General features: G+C 36.9%; 1 protein-coding gene across 12 annotated transcripts in view; it reads right to left on the minus strand.

Annotated features, from left to right (window-relative positions):
- The window catches only part of LINGO2 (leucine rich repeat and Ig domain containing 2), a 487,462-nt gene that overhangs the window by 155,619 nt on the left and 307,065 nt on the right, over positions 1-24,778 (minus strand). For all 12 annotated transcript variants that reach the window (XM_021529248.4, XM_021529246.4, XM_077790471.2 and 9 more), the window contains one exon: positions 23,025-23,065. The gene's annotated coding sequence lies outside the window, so the exon portion shown is untranslated. The remainder of the gene's footprint in view (positions 1-23,024; positions 23,066-24,778) is intronic.

The following is a 24,778-nucleotide window of genomic DNA, read 5'->3' on the forward strand; positions in this document are numbered from 1 at the left end:
TCAAGCTAATATCAAGTTAATGGAAAGAGATCTTCTAATGCTCTCTATGCTTCTGAAATACCAGTCCCCAGAACAGCAATAAAAACCCCTAGTGTTACTTGTTGAAATGTTTTTGTAAATATTGACTTCCTCTTTGGGTTTGATTCAGATGGTTTAAAGCCACTTTAAACTCACATCCTTGGGCCACACAGCAAAAAACTGAACCGAGGTGGTTGGCTTGTGGACTGGCTAAGTCCAATCCTCTAAGTCCAATCACCACCAATCACTTCTCTATTCTGGTACCAACAGCTGCTGTGAGCATACGAGGAAGTGTAGGCAGACCAAAAATCTTTTCAGAAATGAGAATTCAACAGCATAGATGGCTTTAGTTTCAGGTAATGATATCAGGAGCTTTTAACCTCCAGATAATGGCTTGAAATTGCCTGAGGTCAGCAATAACTGAAAATTGTGACAATTAGATGGCTTATTTGGGGCCTGTGGGAAATGAATTGGTGGCCTCATTCCAGTTCTCTATCATAAAACAATTACAGATAATGCTGATTGACATCTTTGATTGCAACCATGGCTCAGAGGCCAGGACTGAATGAGCCTTAAAAATAAACTGCCCTTCAACCCAGAAAAGTCAATCCTCTGAGTCAGAGGTGAGGCAGACACTAGATTGAGAAAAAATGTGCCTCTTTTTGCTCACTCTACTGACAAAAACTTTGTCTCGCCTACTAATTCTCAGTTCCTTCTGTTTATGATGGAACAGAAAATGCAAGTCCTTAGGGAGGGTTTAGTTATTATATACAACTCTTTATGGATTTCACTCAAGTAGAAAAGACTTCAGATGGTATGGTGCTGTAGTGCTAAGTGCTGTGAGGGTGCTGCACTCAACAGTCCACTCTGCAAATTGCTTGCCAGCAAAACAAATGGGACTGATGTGGGAGTCAAGAAGCACCATTACCAGAGCAGAGAGTGCATGAGGCTCCATGAGACAAATTCTGGGTCACACTTTATATCTTTTGCTTACGGCATCACAGAAGGGGAACTGTGTGTGAGTGACCATGTGTTTGATGCCAGTCTAGCATTACTGATGTGAAATAGAAATAAAGAAGGGTTTTAGATGTAACAAAAAGACTCAGTTTCCTGCCCAATGCTTAAAGCATTTGTGACTAGTTAAATCCTATCCTAGGCCCAACTAGATCAGAAGGTTTTACTTGAGGAGCTCTTCTTGAATCTTATAAAAGATTTCATGTGCTGGGAGACATCTCAAAACTCCTGTTCCCAACTGTTTATTTCACAGCATAAAGGTCAGTTTGCACTGGCTATGTAAAATATTAATAGTGGTAAACTCACACATTGATTAGCATTTGAAAATATCATGCTAATAAAAATAGAAAAGAAAAGAAAAGAAAAGAAAAGAAAAGAAAAGAAAAGAAAAGAAAAGAAAAGAAAAGAAAAGAAAAGAAAAGAAAAGAAAAGAAAAGAAAAGAAAAGAAAAGAAAAGAAAAGAAAAGAAAAGAAAAGAAAAGAAAAGAAAGAAAGAAAAGAAAAGAAAAGAAAAAAAGAAAAGAAAAGAGGGAAGGGAAGGGAAGGGAAGGGAAGGGAAGGGAAGGGAAGGGAAGGGAAGGGAAGGGAAGGGAAGGGAAGGGAAGGGAAGGGAAGGGAAGGGAAGGGAAGGGAAGGGAAGGGAAGGGAAGGGAAGGGAAGGGAAGGGAAGGGAAGGGAAGGGAAGGGAAGGGAAGGGAAGGGAAGGGAAGGGAAGGGAAGGGAAGGGAAGGGAAGGGAAGGGAAGGGAAGGGAAGGGAAGGGAAGGGAAGGGAAGGGAAGGGAAGGGAAGGGAAGGGAAGGGAAGGGAAGGGAAGGGAAGGGAAGGGAAGGGAAGGGAAGGGAAGGGAAGGGAAGAAGTTAGAGTGATCCTATACAATGCATGGTCAAAATATGCTTCTTCTGAAGTAGTGGAAATTGAAAAAGAACACAGTCAATGTCTGTAGAAGTGTGTGACTCCATGTAGGTGGCTGTCCTTGGCTGGACAGAATTCAGCCTCCTCACTTTCTTCTGTCCTCAGTTATAGAACATGGGCTGTGTCTGCTTGTCTTAGACACAGCAGTACAGTTTCAGCTCTGAGAAAATCTATGCAGCAGCAAAAATTCACAATAGTGCTTTTCCAGTGGACTGAACCATTTCAAGCATATCTCTTGAAATTACCTGAGGCAAACCCAGAAAGATCAAAGAAACCTAAGGAAATTATACTAATGCTCAGATGAAGCATAATAAGTGACCTCTAACTGAAACTTTTATAATCCATCTGTCTTTTCCTCTAAAGACAACAAATTTCATTCACTGGCTTACATTTTGGGAGGTTAAAACCAAAATATTTCTTTATCAGTTGTCCCACTAGACATATAGAATCACAAAATCACTTAGAATCACAGAGTGGTTGCTTTTGTAAAGAACCTTAGATGTCACACAATTTTAACCACTCTACCATGGGCAAGGATCCAACCCACTAGATCATATTTCTCAGGGCACTATCCTAATAGGTTTTGAACACTCCCAGGGGTGGGAAATCTCCACATTCTCTGAGCAACCTGTCCCAGAGCCTCAACCCCCTCACAGCACTCAGCCTGTCTTTGCAGGAGAGGTGCTTTGGCACTTTGGTCATCTTTGTGGCCCTATTCTGGGATAATTCTAACATGTCCATGTCTTTCCTGTGATGGGACATGAAAAAATGAATGGAGAAGGCCCTATATATCAGGCTAACAGAATGATACATGATCTACTTTTTAGCATTGTTAAGATGCAAAAATGAAAATCTTCCTATCCCTTTCTTAAAATTGTTGTGTTGTCACGTGCTGTAATATTTTAACAGAGGATCAATATGATACAATTGCTAAATGAAGGAGTCCTGAATAGTTGGAATTATTTTTCACTGATAATAAAAGAGAAATAGCAAATCTTGGTTATTGCACAAATCCAAATGGATTAGCAGCATGACTATATCATATTATCAAAAAAACCCAGAGAACAAATACGTAGGTTTCTATTTTAAAATGTCATTCTAACAAAATCCAGGATAAAAATCTCAAGACTTTGTCATCATGATATCTGAGATATCCGAGAACCTTTTAAAGGATGGTATAGAAGCAGAAAACATATCAGGCTTGATATGAAAAAATATGCTACTTACAGATAGTAATGCACATATATCAATATTAAAAAAATTGTTGCTACAGACTTAATAAAAAACACCCAGTCATAAAAAAAAATCTGTATGAATTCAGATTTTGAGCACAGCGTGCTTCTAATGTTTTTTTTACCTTTGTAGCTAAGGAATGCTGACTTCACAATTTCTCTTTTCTTTCAGTGGATATTTCTACAATGTATTTTCATTTAAGGGGTTAGCAACTTCAGTAATCTGTATTACTAAGATACTTGACAGCTACTAAATGTACTATCTACAGTTTCAAAAACTGGAATTGTGTATAAAATTATAAAAATGGTATAATTTTTATCCTACATATGTTTCTGTGAGATACTGAAACATTAATGGTTAATGACTAAAAAACTTGTCAATGTGAAAATGCAGTGGCTGCTTTGCTGAGGTCGGGTTTGCACTCCCTGCCCCCAAAGAAGGGCATGAGGAGAGTTTTTTGTGTGGTTGTGAAAGCTCGGACCCACATCCAACAGAGCAACTGAACACCCACCACTGGAGGACCCAAGCTGGGTTTTGATCCAGATAACAGAGAAGGCAAATAAGAAGCAGTCTCTGCTGAGGCACCACAGTGCTTTTAATCACTCCAATGTCCTCCCTTACACAGCTGGCTCAGGTGTAAAGCTCCCCAGGGAGGTACTGAGATATTCTAATCTGCTGCAAGAAATCTACTAACAAGAACCTGAGTTACCTCTGCCCTCAAGGGCAGGTCTTATCAGCCTAAGAAATGGAATGTCTTATTCTCCAGTGCTCTTAACAAATTAAAAAGTTGTCACCTCTGCTGTTTTCCTCTTTCTTCTTAAAGATTTAAATATTCAAGGACAATTATGGTCTGTGTTACATTGCAACTCAGTAAAATTTTCATTCCATATAAGTGGCAACATTTTGATGGTTGTGGAGCTGCAGGGGTAGAATAGAAACCAAGGCTGGTTTCTGGGAATAGAAACCAAGGCTTCCAGTGCAGAACAATGTATGTTCCAGTAGACTGCAGAGCAGATCTGGTCCTTGCTAAGCCCATTGGCCATGATAATGGTGCTGCCTCTGTGAAAATGCTTCTAAGAAAGAGTAAAAGAAGTCCTGCAGACAAATTGTAAGAAAGAGTGAGAAAATGTGAAAGAGCCCTGTAGGCTGCAAGGACAGTGAATGATGAATGACAGGGAGGAGGAGATGCTCCAGGTGCCAGAGAAGAAATTCCTGGTAGCCCTGGAAAAGACTATGGTGAAGCAAGTTCCTCCCCTGCAAACCATGTAGATCCACAGTGGAGTACATATCCACCTTCAGCCCATGAAGGACTCCGTTCCATAGCAGGAATGTGCCTGAAGGAGGCTGTGTAGAAAGTTCTGCCACATTCCTGGCAGGAGAAGAGTCCATACAAATGAAGGGATTCTGGCAGAAGTTGTGACTGGTGGGGGATCCTCTCTGGACCAATCAATTTCTGAAGGACTCTTCTCTGTGAAAATAATTCACACTGGAGCAGTTCTGAAAGAGTGATATTCTGTGATACAGATATCCCATGCTGAAGCACATGAAAAATGCAAAGAAGGAGTGACTAAGATAAAGTGATGTGGATTAATCTCCATCCTCCATCTGGCTGCACCACTCAGAGAGGAGGTAGAAGGATTGGGAATGGAGGAGTGAAGTGGATCCTGGGAAGAAGTGGGAAGTCAGGGGGAATGGGGAGAGGGAGGTTAGGTTTGTCTAGTTTTGTCTTTGTTCATCACTATTCTACTCCATTTTAAATTTTCCATATATAAAATCAATCTTTCCCAAGTTGAATCTGTTTTGCCCATGATTGTAACTAGTAGGTGAACTCCCTGTATTTGTATCAACCTATAAGGTTTTATATTTTATTTTGCTGATCTGTCCTCTTGAGGAGAGGGAGTCAGGAAGTGCCTGGGTGGACATCAGTCATCCAGACTAGATCAACACACAGAATGCTGTTGATTAAGTTGGAAGAAACTTCCACCTTTGGAGAAACTCCAGAGTTGTTTCTCCCCACCAGAACAGCAGAAGCAGCAACAGAATTAACAGAATCAGAGAGTAGAATACATTCCCAAATAAAAAGAGAAATCCAACATGTCCACCTCCGCGCTAGATGAAAAACTACCACAGGAAAGTAAGAGGAAGACTAATGTTCTAATCTGACATAGTTTGTTACAATGAATCATAACTTTGCCTTTCAACTGCAAACACAGTTATTACTGTGATAATTGCAACACAGAAAATAGAGGAAGTTCAAAGTTCATGTCACCACTTAATGAAATCTATATTCTGTAAATATATAGGAAAATATATAGTCTGTAGGCAGAATTTCTAACATTTTCATGCATGCCTTTGAATGTGATTTTATCCTTACAGGAATAATGTATAAAGATGTCCATATAAATATATGAAATATGAATATATACCATTTTACCACTTGCACCTACCATTTGCACATTTAGTTTCACTTATGTTATAAGCAAGATCTACTGCAATAGGAGGAGTATTCTCAAAAAATATTTTTTTGATCTTTCATTCCTTGAGCATAACTCATTAAAGAGAGGAACCAATAATATTGAACTCTATTACTATTAAACATTTGTTCATGATGAATGGCTATTTGATATGATGACTAGCATTGTCCTATTGTAGTCTGTGACTAATAAGCACTTACAATTTAATTGCAGCAATCTATTAAGTAAAGTAATTGTCAAGGATAGCAACAATGTCAGATCCTACTCTCAAGTTTCTGGAAATATCAGTTGAATATTACTGAAATGTCTGAAATATAAATGAAAAAAATGTTGTTCAATGTACTTCACACATAATACCTTATATGTTAATGTTTTACAATATCTTATAGACATTATCCTAACTTTGACAATTAAGTGGGATATTTGATAACATTAATAACATATATATTTCCCTGAATTAATAGGTTTCAAACAAAAAGTTTGCACTGCAATACTAAGAATGGAGTTATTTTTATTTTTATTTTTATTTTTATTTTTATTTTTATTTTTATTTATTTTTATTTTTATTTTTATTTTTATTTTTATTTTTATTTTTATTTCTATTTTTATTTTTATTTTTATTTTTATTTATTTTTATTTTTATTTTTATTTTTATTTTTATTTTTATTTTTATTTTTATTTTTATTTTTATTTTTATTTTTATTTTTATTTTTATTTTTATTTTTTTATTTTTTATTTTATTTTTTACTTTTATTTCTATTTTTATTTCTATTTTTATTTTTATTATCATTTCAGCTTTATTTCATTAAGTAATTTTTACTCACAGAACTTTGGAACCCTGAATATGCTATGAGACATGTGAAATTTCACTTGTCAAGATACAGAGATTGCAAAGGACATTTTACAGGTGATATTATTGCATACTATATACTACAAGATTTCCATATTACCTCCTGCCTTTTTGTAGGAAGAAAGAATGGGTTATTATTCAACTTGGACAGCTCATCTGAAGCTGCTAAAATGTATATTTTCCAATGCTCATTTAGAGAGTTCTTAAGATGTTTACTGTTTATTTGACAGGCCATGAGATTTACATCCAGTTTAGGAGCTTTTTATCTCAATACACACTGGCTGCTGAGTGTGTTTGCTTTGACAATTTGTATTGAACTGTCCCCAGCTAGAATAGCACCATCAATCTACATCACACTGAGGCAATTGTTTGTTCATTCCCATCTCATCACAGGATGATGCTCAGATATGTGCAAATATATGTTTTCTTCACAGTGTCACAATAGATCAGCCAATAAGAATAGAAAAACAAACTCTCATGAAACTTGAATAATGAAATAATGGAATGGTAAAGAAAGAAATTCAAAGTGCCATTTGAATTTGACAAAATCCTCAGACAATCAAACTACAACCTGAATCAATGTAATGTACAGAAATGTCTGTGAAAAATAGTGGAACATTTTAAATGTGCCTATGGTGGAATAGAAATCTAAACCAACAGGACACTGAGAAAAAGAAGGATTAAGAAGAGACCCTTAAATCAATTTTTTTCTAACCACACTTTCCTTAGCAAAGGGTTGAGAACTAGAAGGAATGACTCAAACAACTTGGCATTTTCTTTGACACAGTGATTAATATTATTTTTTTTCTTTTCTTATTTTATTTTTTCTCTTCTTCCCAAATTATCTATTTCTTTGAAGTGATGAACATTCAAAGGAGTTTACAGATTTTAAAAATACTTGAAAAATATAAAAGAATGTTAAGATTCAGGGCCTTGACTGCTAACCTGATCTACACTGGATGTTTTCTGCTATTCAGCTGCACCTTGACTTGTGTCAGGGAAGACTTTATAAAAATCACAGTGCTATATGGATTTAGTTTCTCTTGTCATCAGCAGGATACTTGTGTTGACTCAAGATGTCCCTAAGCCTTTCTCCACACTTGTATTTGTCTCATCTTTTTGTAAGATCCTCTGTTACATTTTTTGTAACTTTCCGTAGGAAATATTTTTTTTTTATTAGGGAGCATGGTGGTGTTTGGTACATTTGACTTCCTTTGTCAGCCTGCTGAAATTGCTAGACACTTCAAACTTATTGATTGGTAGGATGCTAAAATGATGACTAGAAGAATAAAAGCTGCAAGACAGAAGCTGAGTTAGAGAAATAAAATTCAGAAGAAGTGATTTTGTTTTTAATTGCAACATAAATTTGAGAAACAGGGTTATGAGATTTCATTTCTACAAATGCTTATGGGGGTGAGTTTGAAGAGGAAAAACTCTCCATATTGACCCATTCTGGGCTGCTATGGCCCATTGTGTAAAGTTGTATTTAAGTAATCTAAGGGCCCTCCTGGGGAGGACCAGCTATAGTGCAAAGCAGGACAGTTCCATTGTGTACCACAGACAACACAATTTGCTTACATCATAAGCTATCAGATGTAGAAAAATCTGTTAAAAGACTGAAATGGATAGAAGAGTAGAGAAGAAAAAGAAGAAGAGGAAGAAATCATATTTGATTTTCCAGTGAGACAGTATATCAATTAAAGGATCAGTATACTGTCAGTTAAATTCCCACAATGTTTACACAGGAAAAGCAAGACTTTTTCTCAGAGGTCTATTGACTAGATTTTACCAGATTTAACTATGCAAACAGATTTTACCTATAATAATTTTTAAAATTATTATAATTGTAGCAATTAATAACCTGACCTCAAATGGAAATGGAAAAAAGATTTATAGACACCTGTTTTCTTTCAAGAAGTCTTTATCACTATAGCTTCAAAAATCTAAGGATGTGACTAACAATAAAAAGGCAATTACAATTAAAAATACAAAGGATTTAAGTTTGTTTTTTTTTTTTTTTCTTTCTGATTCTTAAAGGACACAATCTTTTAAGGACCTTTTTCTACCACTGAAAATCACAGAATACCTTAGATAGAAATGAACACTATCTTTTCAAGTATTTACATGGCTTAAGAGCCTTTTATCCCAAGAAGACAACAACCACTAAACTAAATTCAAGAAATCACAAGTAACTTAAGAGAATTATTAAAAATACACAATTTCCAAAGAAAAAGAAAAAAAATTGAATGAAGAAAAAGATTGAATGAAGAAAAATCAAAGAGAAACAAAGTTGTAGTAACAGTTCCAAGTCTGTCAAGCTCAGAATATCCTCTGTAAATCACTGGAGCGGTGAAAAACTTGATCAACTCATCCCTGAACTCCCAGATATGCTCACTTCTCACTTCATTCTGTAAACAGCCCTAGATTAACTTGGAGCTATCAGTCTGTTGTATGTGCATAATTGCCCTGAAGGAAAGCCATGGTATTATCAGTCACTCAAAGCCTCCAGATCTAAAACACACAATAGCCTCCAGGTCTTTCTAGAAATTACAGTACAGTTAGCTAGTTTACATAGCATATTCAGCCTTTGTTGTGAATGGCAAATATAAAGCTTTCATGATATGAACTCACTAAATTTTGGAACATTTTCATTTTTATTAATACTTATGGAAATATCCTGAGTTGCCATATGTATTTGTATTATATTTAAAATTATGTTGAGCAGAAACTTTAAAAGATAAATACTATTTATTGAAAACAGAATAAGATGGACTGGTATTAACTTGCTGGGATCATTTTATAATCATGTCATAGGAGGCTAAAAACAGCATTGAAATATACCGACAGACTTCTCATACATTAGCAATATTACTATTAAAGTAAAAACCAAAACAAATCAAAACAGAAAACAAGTTTTCCCTGCAAAGTCCCACAAAAAATAAACCTGCAAAAAATAGTGCCTTATTTTTACCATTTGAATAATTGCTTTAAGCTTCCATGTACTGAAAATAGTCTCTTACAAAAATATTGTAGTTGTTCATTACATGACCAAGGTTACCCTTGTTCTCCCTCCAGTCCCTAAAAGTGCACTGGGCCTTGATAGGATACCAACAGCCCTGTGCCATAGTGCCATCATGCAAAATTTGAGAAGAAAATGGGAAGATCTTGATTTGGCAGTTAACTTTCCCACTGCTTCTTAGAGTTTTTTTCCTAAGTTAATTGGCTAGTAAAGCAATTTAAGATTTATGAGAAAAGATTCCTCCCAGCAGTTGTTTGTAGAGCTCCTAATTTTTGATCTATTTTCAGTCAAAAGAGCATCATAGAAAGCTGGAAAGAGTTTATCCGTTGATTTAAATAGTGAAAAGTTTGAACCATTATTGAGACAACAAAAGTATTAACAGTTTAAGTGTACTTAGCTTTTACAGTACAGACCACAAAAGACTACTACAAATGTGGGACCGCAAAGATAAAAAGTAATGCTTTCTGAAAGTCAAAATAAGAATTGCATATTGCATATTCTTGTGTTCCACATACTACACACTTCAAAAACTTTGACTTCTGTCATCACTGTTGATGTCTATTTAATAGCTAACCTTTCAATTAAATGTTATAAACACTTTATTAAAAAAAAAAATAAATGGATAAAAATCTTAGACTTAAAGAGATAAGTATTAGTAAAGCATAAACAATCCTGATGCAACAGGATCCTGAATAACAATTCTGATCCAGCTGCCCATTCATATCACCAGAATAAAGCTACCATGAGAAATACAGACACACAAGAAGAACATTCTTCAAAGCTGTAGATTTCTATAGGAAAATAAAGTGAAACTAGAAACACATCTATACATATAAAATCCTATATATGTTGCTATTTTAAACACTTTTCTTCTCACTATATATCAGCATGAAAATTCCCAGATTATGATAGGGATGATGAGTTGCAGCATTGTGTTATGAAATTGTTTGTCACATTTCAGTCACTTGTCTTTTTCCCTTTTATTTTTAAAATTGATTTGGGTTTTTTAGTTTTTCAATATTAAATATTGAAATATGTTAAAAATCTATTAATTAAATTACTAGTTTTGATGTGAGAGAATAATTCAGTTGTAGCAATAAGTGGTCAATATGTACTTTTCCTGACAGTTGCAAAAATAATTCTGTTGTATTTTTTTCTGAAAACAGGCAAAACACAGTGGTAGTGCAGCTGTGAAATAGATACAGATATAGCTGATCTGCATCTATCTGAGTATACTCCAAACCTAGAAGTCTGGACAAACTGATGTGAAGACAGTTTTTGGTTCTTCTATTTGGGCTGTCTTTTACCCATGGGGTCATGTCTGGAGTTTGTACAGTCCAGATCATAAGGTATAGCGTCACCTGAACCCTGCTCTGAGGTTTCCTGAGCCAAACTGTATTTTTATGGTACAACTCACATTGGCATAAGCTTGGAATTTGTTCAGCAGTATCTACTGCTGCCCTAGACATGCTTCAGACCAGTTTTGATTAGATTTGGTTAATAATATATTACTTCTTATTCTTTACCAAGGAGAAAATCACCCATAAGGTGGTAGAGTCTTAGCTTAACACATTGTCTTGATTCTTAGATTTACTTTTTACCAGAGTGCTATGTTCTTGCATAGTTTTCAAGATTTTTACTTGATAAGGTAAGAGCTACAGAAACATACAGCAACATACAGTGTTCATGATCTTCCCCCTCCCTTGTGAACCATCCATCAAAATCAGATAAAACAGACTGACTTTTGGTAATATTTTAGTGTGCCCTTACTGCATTGCCTTATTTTAAGTCAATTGATTTCTGCAGGTTGTTCTATGAAAGAAGATGGATTGTTTAAACATGAGTCTTAGATGGAGTGTTAGAGATTAAAGAGAATTCTCAGTATACAATAATAAAACAAATATTGTGGTAAAATAAACAGGCAATCAGACCTAAAATTCATGCATTTACCAACCTTTTAATAAAATAACTTAGATAGATGCCACTAAACTGTTAACTTAATTATTTACATTGTTTTCATTGCTCTCACAGTGGTTATATGCTATTGGGTGTAGAGATTCTTCTTGCTGTCACAATATAAGGAAATAACTCCATTTCCTTCTGTCAGAAAAAAGTTTTCTCTAAAGAAAGCAGTTTATTCACAAAATAAAGAGCTGCTCAGAGCTAAAACTGTGAAAGTAATTTGCTTTTGTGATTGTGAAATAGATTTTTTACAGATAGAACTTGCAATTGAATAAAACTGAAAAGAGTCAATAAAAAGACCTATTTCAATAGACTTATCTGTTTAACTATTTTAAAAGTCCAGCAATTCCTCTTTACCCTACAAGTCTTTTAGCCACTGAGTGAAGTCAAAATACAGCACTTGATCATTACAAGCCCAGTCTGTCATGGACAACAACATCTCTCTTGGCACCACACCCAGAATGCTTGAAATAGACCTGGAAAATGCAGATATTCTTACATTTTTATAGAAATATACTCAACAAGTTCTTAGTAAAAGGAAATACGAGCACTTAATCAATGACTGCATTATAAAGGACTATAAAACCATCAATATCACTTCGTGAACAAGATGTGGACTGAGACGCTCATGTTCTAGAAAACATATTTTAGCTTAGTATATGCTATTATCTTGCACTTATTGACTCATTAAAACTGTCAAGAATAAGAAATAATATTTATCTTTTTTTTTTTTTAAATGCAGATTTTCAGACATAAACCTGTAAGTCCTTTCTCATTTGTATTTCAAAATTAGTATCTTCTGAATCAAACAGGACCTTATCTGAGAAAGGTCATGAAAAGCTTTCAGTACAATTATAGTTAGTTGTTCCATGAGAGCTTTGCTCAGTACCAGTTTGTTCAGTATCTTTAAAGGAAAATTGTAACATCCAGCTGGATGATGCAATGCAAACTCATAGCAATAGCAGGCCCTTCTCTTTACTAAGCAAAGCAAGCAAAGAATTCAGGTGGTGTATTGAAAGATGGTCGTAATATTTATCTAGAACTCTGCTTCTGTATAGCTGCAATATTACTTGAAAAAATTTGCTAGCATTTAGAAGTACCTGTCAATAATTCACAGAATCACTTTTAATCAAGGAGCGAATGAGGAATGTCCGCGGAAAAATGCTTTTCCTAGTCACTAGAGTCAGTCATTACTGGACACTTTTTAAGCATCACCTTCGAAGGGCACAGTAACAGGCAATTCCAGAGTGTCAGAAGTCAAGTAAGCAGGACAAAAAGCCAGCCTAACCGACAGGGATCTTTTAGAGATAAGGCAAAAAAAGGAAGGTGTAAGTGGGAGCAACATCAGCTGGTGTGGGAAGAATACAGAAATGCTGCTTACTGTGGAACTCAATGCACTGGGAATATTTCTCTGTCTGCTCTGGGGTGTACTGACCCCCAGGGGAGCACTGACTTTGACCCTCATTCATGGAGAAAACTTCTAAATCCTCAAGGTAAACTAGAAACCATGAAAGTGTGAAATAGATTGTAGAGATTGTAGATAGTAGTGTAGTATGTCTCATGCGTGACAAATTTAAGTTTTAGGAATTTTAGTGTGTTAGAGATGGATACAAGATGGACGGTACAGGGTATTTTCTGGAGTTCCTTTCTTCTTTCTTTTTCTTCCTCTTCTTGGGTTTAGGTGGTATCTTGTAATTGGGTAGAAAAATCCACATTGCAGGTTTTTAGAGGTTAGTTATTGGGTTAGAGTTTAGGTGTAATTTATAAATTGGGTAGCTTAGTTTTTGATTAGACTTAAAAGTCCTTGTAACAAGACATTGTTAGCCATTTTTGTGCTGTTTTTCATGCATGCAGAGTCTGGCGCAGTTTGTTGAAGTTTTGATAAGATAACAATAAACAAAAGCTGAAGACCGAAAAAGTCCAATGAGTCTCTTGTTCCTGACACAGAACTGCTCCAGGAGGGTCTTCCCTGCCAGGGGAACCCCCCGGGGAGTTGCCCAATTGGGGCTCACAACCTCACAGCTTACCACTGTAGGAAGAAAATAATTCAAAAATAGTTAATCAAGCTGTCTGATTTCATTGCAAAGCCTCCCTTGATGATTTTTTGAATGGTCTTGGGAATCTGGAGAGATCCCAGCTGACAGGAAGCTGAGGAACATTGTTCTAATTTTTAAAAAGGGCAAGAAGAATAATACTGGAAAATACAGGTTTTTCAACCTCACTTCACTGCCTGGTAAGTTTATAAAGAAGATTATTCCGCAAGACATTGAAAAACTGAGTGACTCCTGAATGACATAGTCACCAGCATGGTTTCTTGAGGGGAAAGTCCTGCTTCTCAAATATTTTTTTATTTTTATGACAAGGTAACCCACCGAGTTGATCAAGATATGACAGTTGATGTAATAATTTTGCCTTTCAGTAAAGCTTTTGGTACTGTGTCTCACAGAAATCTTCTGGACAAAATAGCCAGCACACAGCTGGATTAACATATCATGACATAGGTGAGCAATCACAGGTCTGTGAGTCTTGCTCACAGGTCAGGCACAAAGGGTTACAGTGAATGTGGTGACATTAGATATTAGACTCAGAAGCCGTCACTGGTTGCCTTCCACAGGGCTCCATCCTCAGTCCTGTGCTCTTCAACTTCTTAGCTGTCTGGACACAGGACTAGAATGGATTCTAAGTAAGTTTGCAGTTGATACAAAATTAGGAGAGGCTGCTGGCTCTCCCTAAGGCAGAAAGACACTGAAGAGAGACCTGGACAAATAAGACAGCTGGGCAATCTTCAAAAATATAAAGTTCTACAATGGCAAGTGCCTGATTATGCACATGGAACAGGGCAATCATGGGTTTATGCACTCACTAGGGAATGAAATGCTGGAAAGCAGTGCCGTGGAAAGGGACCTGGAGTCCTGGTCAGTGGCAAGTTGGACATGAGTCTGCAGTGCCCTGGCAGCCAGAAGGGCTGCCCATGTCCTGGGGGGCATCAGGCACAGCATTACAGCCAGGCAAGGGAGGGGATTGTCCCACAATTCTCTGCACTAGGGCGGCCTCACCTTCGGTGCTGGGGGCAGTTCTGGGTACCACAGTATATGAAAGATGTAAAGCCAGTATAGAGGGTCCAAAGGAGGTCAATGAAGAGGGTGAAAGACCTTGAGAGCAATCCGTATGAGGAGTGACTGAGATCACTTTGTCTGTTCAGCCTGGAGGAGATTGAGGGGTGACCTCATTGCAGTTACAACTTCCTCATGAGGGGAAGAGGAGCAGCAGATACTGATCTCTTTTGTGTGGTGCGCAGTAACAGGACACAAGAGAATGGCCTGAAGTTGTGTCAGGAGAGGTTTAGGTTAGATATCATGAAGACGTTCTCCACTCAGAGGATACTTGGACACTGGAACAGGGACCTCAGAGAAGCTGGCCTGACAGAGCTCAAAAGCTTTTGGACAATGCTCTCAGGCATGTGGTGTGACTCTTGGGTATGTTATGTGCAGGGCCAGGAGCTGGACTTTGACAATCCTTGTGGGTCACTTCCACCTTGTTATTCTGTTATTTTTGGATTTACATTGGAAAAGAGCACCAAGATCATAGAGTCCAACCTTTGATTGATCTATACCATACAGCTGAGTGCAATGTCCAGTCATTTCTAGAATACCTGCAGGGATTGTGTCACCACCACTGCCCTAGGCAGTCAGTTCCAGTGCTTACCAACCTCTTCCATGACATCTAACCTGAATCTTATCTGGAGCTATTCAAGACTATGTTCTCTTATCCTGTCACTGGTTTTCTGGGATAAGAGGCCAAGCCCTATCATTACACAATTTCCTTTCATGTACTTGTAGAGAATTATAAGGTCTCTCCTGAGCTTTCATTTCACTGGGGTAAACAATCCCTTCTCTCTCAGACACTTCTTATATTACTTAGAATTCAAGAGGACATTTCTTTTACATTCTGGCTGGGTTTTTTTCAGAGTTTATACTACAGTGGACCTACCTCCTTCACGAAAAGGATGAATAATTTAGATAAGTTTACTTAATTAAGCTGTTTTACCATTTTTTCTCTGTCACTGAAATGTTTAGACCAATGAACAGATATCACTGAGAATACCAAATGGCACTCAGATAAAGTAAGTTCATCCAGGTGATATACTGATCTATGCTTTCCCTAAGAGCCTAAAATTGTTATTTCAGTCCTTGTTGAAATTTAAAGAGTACTACTCCTAAACATCTCAAAAATTCTCTATGTTCACCTTCCACAAGTGTTGCATATGGTTTTTAAAAGAGAGCAGGCAAATGTTAGTTCCATGCATATGTATGCAAGATAAAAAGAAAACATTCTATCCACATTAAGAAACATCTGAAAGAAAATGATAGTAAAATTAGTTTTGCTAATATTTCAAAAGTTAACAAATAGTATGGCTCCTAAATAAATCAAAACCTGCAGCCTACATTTTAGCCTGCAACACCTGAAGTAAAATGAGTGGATCAAAAGAGGAACTGCTGCTCAGCCTTCATCAGTCATTAGCATATGTACTAAAAGTTGCACAAAGAGAAAGTGTTTCAAAAAAAGAAAAAGTCTGCACTTTGCTCAGTTTGGAAGTGAGAGTTCAGTGCATATAAAGCATAATGCAATACCATGAAAAACAGTTTCCAATTATAAAAAATTACCTTTCATTACTTCAAATGGAAGAGCAACCATATCCATGGTTTTTAGGAACATACTGGACTAAATGACCAGGAATTACAGTATTATTTTTCACCACACACTAGGTGAGATGAATGCAGGAAAAGTTAAAGATTAGTAGAACATTGAAAATCAACTGAATCTGTTGCATTGAAGTGCTGATGGTTTTTTCCCCATCTAATCCACTGCATACAGATCAGTCAGTGACTGATGCCTGGGTCTCCTTGATCAAACATAGAACTGAATTTTACTGATTGAGGAAGGAACACACTAATATGTATCATAATAAATCTACTATTGAACTCAAAATACATGAGAAAGGATGCTTTATCTTTGTTGGTAATTTCCATCCTAACACCTCCCATGGAGCAGCAAGAAATTTTTCTCCAGGAACATAATATTATAGACATCTAAAGGAGTATAAACAAAAATAAAGATTTTATGAGTATCTTCCAGAAATGCACTGGAAAATTTTATTAAATTATTCCCATAAAATTCTCAGATAGTGTATGTTCAAAGTGAAATACTTCAAATATTTATTTAAAATTTTGTGATATTTTTGCATGTTACAGTGAAAGAAACTAACAGTTAAGATTTGGATGCATCTGTGTTATGTGATCAACTTTAATCTTTAATGTAAGTGACAAAGACAGAAGGTAATATGAGGGATAAAGATTGAAATCTCCAGAAACTATAATTTGATAATAGCATATAGAGGAGGCATTCTTGAGTGAGAAAAGGCGAAACTGTGCTGAAATGGTCAAGATGAGAACTGATGCCTGACCTTAATAATTTACTTCTCTGAAGTAATAGAGAGCATGGAGAATAGAAATTTTCAGTTCCCTTGAAGTTGCAAGATAAAGCTTAAAACTAAGAATCAATTAGATAAAGGAATGTGAAAGCAGATGCACAGGATGGTAAATGTAGCTGGAATCAGTGGATAAACAGATAATGAGGAATCTAAGTAGTTTTTGTGTAAAAACTTTTGTAACAAGAAAGAAGAGTGCATGCCTTAAGAAAAGTTTAAGGCAGAGCCACTTACAGTTTTGTGGGCTCTCAGTGAATACAACCACCAGAAACTCATTTACATGGCCCTCTAGGACCACAAAAGGAGTTCCAGTAAATGGGATGAGGCATACAAGTTTGTGCAAGGAAAAGTGACATCTATCTATTACCTAGCAAGTATGTTGCAATTAATGTGTATTATCTGGATGGAATAAATACCTTCTTGTAAAGTTTCATAATACACATATGACTAGAGGAGAATCCTCCAAATATGTCCAGTGTTGTAATAAAGAATGCCTGCTTTCTAATACCTCAAATTGTCTTAGAAAATTTTTTCTCCAGCCAATTTTGGTGTCAAAAGAAAAAGAAAACTGCTTAAGATTAGAACAATCTAGAGTAGAAAAAGTAGATAGGAGTGGTGCTTAACCCAATGAGGGTAGGTACTTGTCTCTAAATACTAATCGATGGAGCAGTAGGCAAAATTCCCACTAATATGCTAACCCAAACCAACACGCCTGTGCTAGCAAATGCGGATGACCTGTTAGCTCAGGATACCACAAAGGAAGACTCCTCCTTCAGAAAGCCATCTTTCACTGGATTGGAGGGTGAAACAGGGGAAGAGAAAGCCAAAGAATATGGACTGTGTGCAAGGCAAGAATTGGCTGAGAGATATCAAGAGATTTCAATGATAAGAAGTCAAATATGTGGCCACTGGTGGCTTTGAAGATATCCTATAAATAATTAAGCTCTGAAGAGAGAGTAGGGGAAAAAAAAGTGAAAGAAGAGGTATGTTTCATCCCATTTGGGTGGTTTTTGCTGGCAGGATTAGTTTTCTCCCTAGTAATTAGTATGTGGTTTTCTTTGCACTTGTTCTGGAAACAGTATTGATAACACAGGCATATTTTGCTACTGCTGAGCAATGCTATGACACAAGATCTTTGTTACTCCTCACCTATGCCACCAGTGAGGAGGTTGAGGGGTGCACAGAAAGCTGGGAGGTGACAGCTGACCCCAAATGACCCAAGGGTTATCCCATACCACATGGCATCAGGCTCAGCATATAAAGTTGGAGGGAAAAGAAGAAAGGGAGGGGAGATTTGGACAAATGGCATTTGTCTGTCTAATTAGGCATAGTGCAGCCCTACTTTTCTGGAGATTGCTGAACTGCCTGTGGATGGGAAGGAATGAATAATTTCCTTGTTTTCCTTTGCTTTACCTAATGAACTCTCTTTATCTTAATCCATACATATTTAAGGACTTTTACCCTTTGGAAGGGAGTAAAGGAGTGACTATCCAGTGTTGGGAAGGATGGATAAATATAATTATTCATAATAATACATCCAGGATGAAAACAATCCTCCCTAGTGGCTGGGCAATACCCTTACCTACAGATAAGTCCAAAAGTCAAATGGACTGTTCCATCTCACCCCCCAAAATGTATGGTTCACCCTGCACCTGTTACCCTCCCCTGAAACATCAGGTGTCTGTGACCCCACTGGCCCAAGTCTTGTTCCAGCCCACCTTGAAGCCCCCTGATAAGGGGTCTCTGAGGGGCCAGAAGCCCTCTTGGAACTCCCCCTCTTGGATCTTCTTCCCTCTTAGGACCTCCACCCTCTCCTAGAGCATCCTTTTGTCTCTCCCCTCCCCCATCCCCTCAGGCTTTGCCATGTGCTGCATCTGGCAGCTCCAAGCAAGACCTTTCTCCATCCCTAATAAACCTTATATCCCAAGAGCAGCCTTCAGAGATCTCTCGTCTCCATTCATCTAAACCGTCCTGGAGCACAGGGCTCCCTACAATCCAGGGTTTAGTTTCCAGCCAGGGTTAAACTATGACACCTGACAATTAATGTTTCATAGGTCAGATCCACCATGAAAATTAACAGAGCAAGAAGATACCAACATAAATAAATGAGGAGCTGAGGTCTGTAGAGAAATCCCGAGGAAGAAATATTAAGCAGTAAAGAGAAACAATGTAATGAGAATTTAGGAGGATTTATATGAATTAATTAAGAACCAACACAAAGTGGGCAAGCAGTGAAACAAAAAAGCAAACTATCTGTGATTGCTCTGGTGTGTATAGCGTCTGATATTTCTAGAAAAGCAACTCACCTAGCACAGGACTCCTGTTTTGTGTTCATATCCCAGGTGCTGAAAATAAGTTATACCTTGACTACTCAAAAGGTTTTAATTTTTAAGAAAAGGAAAGGCTGAACAGTGATAACATCCACAGCTTGTCAGTAATTTTTGACTCAGAATATGTGGCAGAGTTTTAGATCGGGAGAGCTAAAAAATGAAATTTAGATCACTGTGAACAGCAAAAGCAAAAAAAAAAAACATATTTAGGAATTACTCTTATCATCTTCTGAAGAGTTCTTTTAGCAGACTCACTTGTGTTTACTGTCACTTTTTTTTCCTTATTTTTGGGGGAAAATATGATTGACTTTCAAGGATCATCTCTGCAAGGCTCAGGGGTGTTCCACCACCACATATAGAAGTTAACAAGAGTTTACTTTCAGTAATTTGAAGATGGTACAAAACAGGAAGGAATGGTTAATATATCAGATGGATCTACTGCTTTTTAGAGGTCATTAACAGGCTGGAGTAATGTGTAAACAGGAACTTCATTTGATAAAGGGAAATGCAAAAACCTATACCTGGGGAGGAAGAATTCTTTCAGCATAACTGCATGGTGGGGGTTGACTGACTGGAAACCAGATCTGCAGAGAAGAACCTGGAGTTCCTGGGAGACAAGCTGATCATATTCCAGCATGTTACTATTGCAGCAAACAGGGTCTGCATTAGCAGAAGTATTTCTTGCAGATTGAAGCATCTGGTCCTTCACCGCTGCTTATACCTGGTGAGACAGACTGAGGGGGCTGTGCACAGCTCTGCCCATGCCAAAACAACTGAACACACTAGAGGAACCTCAGCACAGGACACAAAGATTGTCAGCTGAAGCTTGTCTTACATGAGTAGTGGCTAACAGTGGCTGGGGTTCTCCAGCATGGAGAAAAAGGGCTTGGGGAAATCTTATTAATGTATATAAATATATGTCTGGAGCAACTGAAGAAGATGAATTTAAACTCTTTGCAGAAGTGCCAAGTGGCAAGACAAGAGACAACGGCAAGCTGAAATAAATGAAATTCTGTCTAAACATAAGAAAATAATTTCTACCATGATGTTTGAACATTGGAGTAAGTTTCCCAGGAGACTGTGAGTTTGCCATCCTTGAAGATACTCAAAATCTGACTGTACATTGTCCTAAGTTACTTACTCTAGTTCATTCTGCTTTGAGTAAAGGCTCTGATGGACTATCTCCAGAGATACCTACCACCCTCATCAATTCTGTGATTCCATGAAGTCCTATAAAATGGTTAAATGAATTAATAAAATCATCAACAGCTGTTTACTTCACAGTACTTTGAGATGCATCAGTGTAAACTCTGTTATAATAATATATTCTCTTACAACAGTAAAAAAATAGAAAGTTTATTTTGTCTTTACTTTGCTAAGACAGTGGGTTTCATGCAAGGATATTAGCTGTGACTTTTGAAGTCATGGATATTCAATAAAACTGGCATTTGAATAAAGAATCTGCACAAGGACATGCCACTATATCTCACCCCCCAGAATCCTATTTAAATAGAAAGGTTTAATATTTAACATCCATTTCATTCTCTACTTGTTCATTTTTACCATAACTGCTTTCCAATTTTTGAAAGGGAACTGAGGTAATACTGGAGAGACAGTAAGGGTAAAGTCTGGAGAATACCTTTCTGCAGAATATCCACAGAATAAAAACCTAATAGTGCGCTGCTTAGTAGGGGCTAGCAAAATCAAACAATCAAGGCATGCAAAATAAGCCTATATATTCTGTTGCATTTCCACCATCATGAAAACAAAATAAATGAAGTGAAATTTGCATTTTCTTTGTTCAGGAATGTTTCATTGAAGCAGAATCCAATTTCTGTATATGAGAAACTTCATGATATTACTGAACAGCACTCTGCTATTTCTTTATGTGTTGGGAGCTTAGACTCTGTTATGGCCTGAAATGCCACTCAGGTTTGAGAATTACACTGCTAATTGCAGTATTAGCATTTTGCTAGTCTTGCTTAGCAATTTCATGGCTATGCCTAGGCCTCAAAGGAAAAAGAAATGGGAGATGTGGAGAACTGCTCTTTTGTTTAATCTGTATAAACTCTGGGGAGATATTAATCTCTCACCCCATTTTTTTCTCATAATTTTTTAATAGTTCTAATGAAAAAAGAGGGCATCATAACAGGAGTTTCATGCTGCATCTTACCGTATAAATGGTATGGACCATTAACTGACCCAAGGGTTTAGTGTTTAAATTAAGAGTGCAGACAAAGTGTGGGGAAAAAGAGCTAGTTGAGAGAAAATAACATGGATGCAATATAATATCAGTTCTGACTACTTGCTTTAAATGCTCGTTCTGAATTTTGAGACCTTTCAATGGGTTTGTGACAGAATGATTTAAAAGGTAGCACAGCAACAAAACAAAGAAGAAAGTTTAAAGGTGCTTGGAACAAAGAGTGGGAACTTTCAGAATAGAAAGTATTGTGATGGTGCCATCACAGTCTCTTCTTATAGGTTTGGAGGTCTTTTTAGAGCCATAGTGTATGATGAAACAAAAGTCAATATAATAAAGACCTCAACCTTAATTCAGCAGCATCCTGAATCCCAGAAAAAGGACTAGTTTGTTTTCAAGGGCATTCAAAGGATATTAAGAATCTTCACTGTTCTATAACACTAGAGTAATCAGCCTGAAGAAGAAGAAAGAGTGAAGGAGGGAAGGAAGGACTCCAGGAATCCAGGACTCTTGACTCCAAGAGGGAGGGGAGAAAGGGAGGGGAGGGAGGGAGGCAGGGTAGGAAGAGAGGGAGCCAGGTAGGCACACAGGCAGGAAGGAAGGGCGCTAAACCAGTGCTGTGTTTTAACCCCATTTGTCAACTAAACACCAGATAGCCTTATTTAACTTGTTAACTTATTTCTGAGAGTGTAAATCCCTTCCCTTCCCTTCCCTTCCCTTCCCTTCCCTTCCCTTCCCTTCCCTTCCCTTCCCTTCCCTTCCCTTCCCTTCCCTTCCCTTCCCTTCCCTTCCCTTCCCTTCCCTTCCCTTCCCTTCCCTTCCCTTCCCTTCCCTTCCCTTCCCTTCCCTTCCCTTCCCTTCCCTTCCCTTCCCTTCCCTTCCCTTCCCTTCCCTTCCCTTCCCTTCCCTTCCCTTCCCTTCCCTTCCCTTCCCTTCCCTTCCCTTCCCTTCCCTTCCCTTCCCTTCCCTTCCCTTCCCTTCCCTTCCCTTCCCTTCCCTTCCCTTCCCTTCCCTTCCCTTCCCTTCCCTTCCCTTCCCTTTTTTTTACCCATCCAGTGTTGCATCTAACACCTTACTTTATAAAAAAATGGAAAGATGAGGTTCTCAGATCATGAGTTACAAGAATATGACCTTTGATACACAATTGACAAAATGAAGGCTTAGTAAAGAAAAGTTTAATATAATCATGCAGAGATTGCATTTTTCTTTCTTTTTCAGATCTCATTATTTACAAATGTAAACCACAAAAGAGAACAAAACTTATAATTCCATACATTTTTTAAGCTATTTCATCCATTTAAGAATGATGACATATATGACCTGTTACCTACTTGCCAGGCAAAAGAGCAAAATATACATACATCCCACATTTTCCATATAGAGAAAAAGAATTTTTAACATTTGCAAACATAAGACCAAAAACAATTTAATTTTTAACTGCCTTGCAACAACATATGTACAAACAGCAATAGAAGGCATACTCAGATTGAGTTCTTTTACTATGGAAATCATAAATAACATACCTTAAGACAGGAGGTTCAAGTCCTGGAGACAATCACAGCACCTTTGAAAATAAAATTCATCTGTTGAAACTATTGCAATTAATTCACTTCAGGATAAAAATCCTTGTCCTCTGAGAGCTTTTATTTAGCACAGTTTTCAAGCTCCCTTAGTACTTAGCAGCATGCTCCTGTCTGATTCCCAGCTACCTTCAAGAGATGAGTGCAATTTGTTCAGTCCCTCAATTCCTTTTTTGAGTTTCCCAAGAAGAATGTTCACTATACTATCCAGTCCTCCTCAGCCCAGCCTCCCTACCTGGATTTCCATTAATTTTGTATTGTGCGCCTAGCAAGAAACCTTTCTAAAGCAACTATTTTCTAAAGCAACTATTTTATCCACAATATTGTGTAGTCCCTCTGCAGCAATGTTTACTGCAGCAGCAGTTAACTAACAAACTGTTCAAGAATAAATACTAATCTCACAGATGACAGAAAAAAAATACCTATAACCAACTTCTTAATCAGCTATTTTGGAATGAAGGAGAATGTAATGACTGGACTTTTGGATTACCAGTGTCAGCACATTGGACAAAGCATTATAGGCAGAACAGATTATTTTGCCAAGGCAAACTTTTTTGCCTTGATAAGCCTTTTCTCATCCTAACTTTTGTTTTGCACATGTTAGGTAAATGTCATCATATGGTTTCATACTCTGTTGTGGCATAATCATTGGGATATATCCTTTGTTCTTCTATTTGTGCAGTGATTTCAGAAAAGTTATACAAATTTATTGTATTTAAGTATCTCGCCCCTTGAGTTCAAGATATCAAAGCCCTGTTAACAAACAGACAATTCAGCTTTTTTTTTTTTTGTTTTGTTTTTGTTTTTGTTTGTTTGAGAGAAGAATACTCCTATTATGGTGTGTCCTTGCCATCCCTTGTTCTACTCTGGATGTATATTTATAAATGGATACTTCTGTAAATCTATACAGCCTTGTATATTTATGTATATTGCATTGGCATATATTTTTAAAATACTGCCTGAAAATATTTGGTTATTCCTCATCCCTTTGCAAATATATTGATTCATAAAATATTGGACTTGCCACATCCAATTGTCTGTAATTGTGAATTTAACTGCCACCCTTGAAATATGATAAAGCTATAGTCCAATTACTCTACTGTTACTCTACTACAAAGCTTGCCTTATTACAATATAGATAATGGAACCATCCTATTCACCCTAATTTCACAGGTTTTATAGCTAAACACAGTTGTACAACCCAAGAAATTTCCTTTATGTTCATATCATTAAATGGTCTCTGTAAAAGTCATCCCAGTGGCTTAAGAATCAGATTAACTTTGTCTCTACAGCAGTTGCTTTATTTGCTAGCACAAGGAAAAGTATATTTCCTCATCTTTAACAACCTGTCTTGTGTCTTATTAGAGATAAGTAATGATTTTTTGGTGTAGCAAAATTATAGTTTTCTCATTAATTATATATTTGCCTGTACAGGTAAACATGTCAGCAATTAATTTAAGTTTAAAGACACTGAAATTTCAGACAAATTTTTTCAATTGAATTAACCTGCATACAAAAAACCAAATTTAGATAAGTATTGTTGCAGAAAAATAAAATTTAAAAAAATAAAAAATGAAACGACAACCACACAGAATTAAAATTGAATTATTTGAATTAATAGTCTCAAAAATGAACCTGAAACAAATACATTACATTCAAGGAAGCAGACCTTCCTTCTAACTAGAATTATTCAGATA

The sequence above is a fragment of the Lonchura striata genome, chromosome Z (assembly GCF_050655825.1).
Source record: "Lonchura striata isolate lonStrDom1 chromosome Z, ASM5065582v1, whole genome shotgun sequence".
In the NCBI taxonomy this organism is placed as follows: domain Eukaryota; kingdom Metazoa; phylum Chordata; class Aves; order Passeriformes; family Estrildidae; genus Lonchura; species Lonchura striata.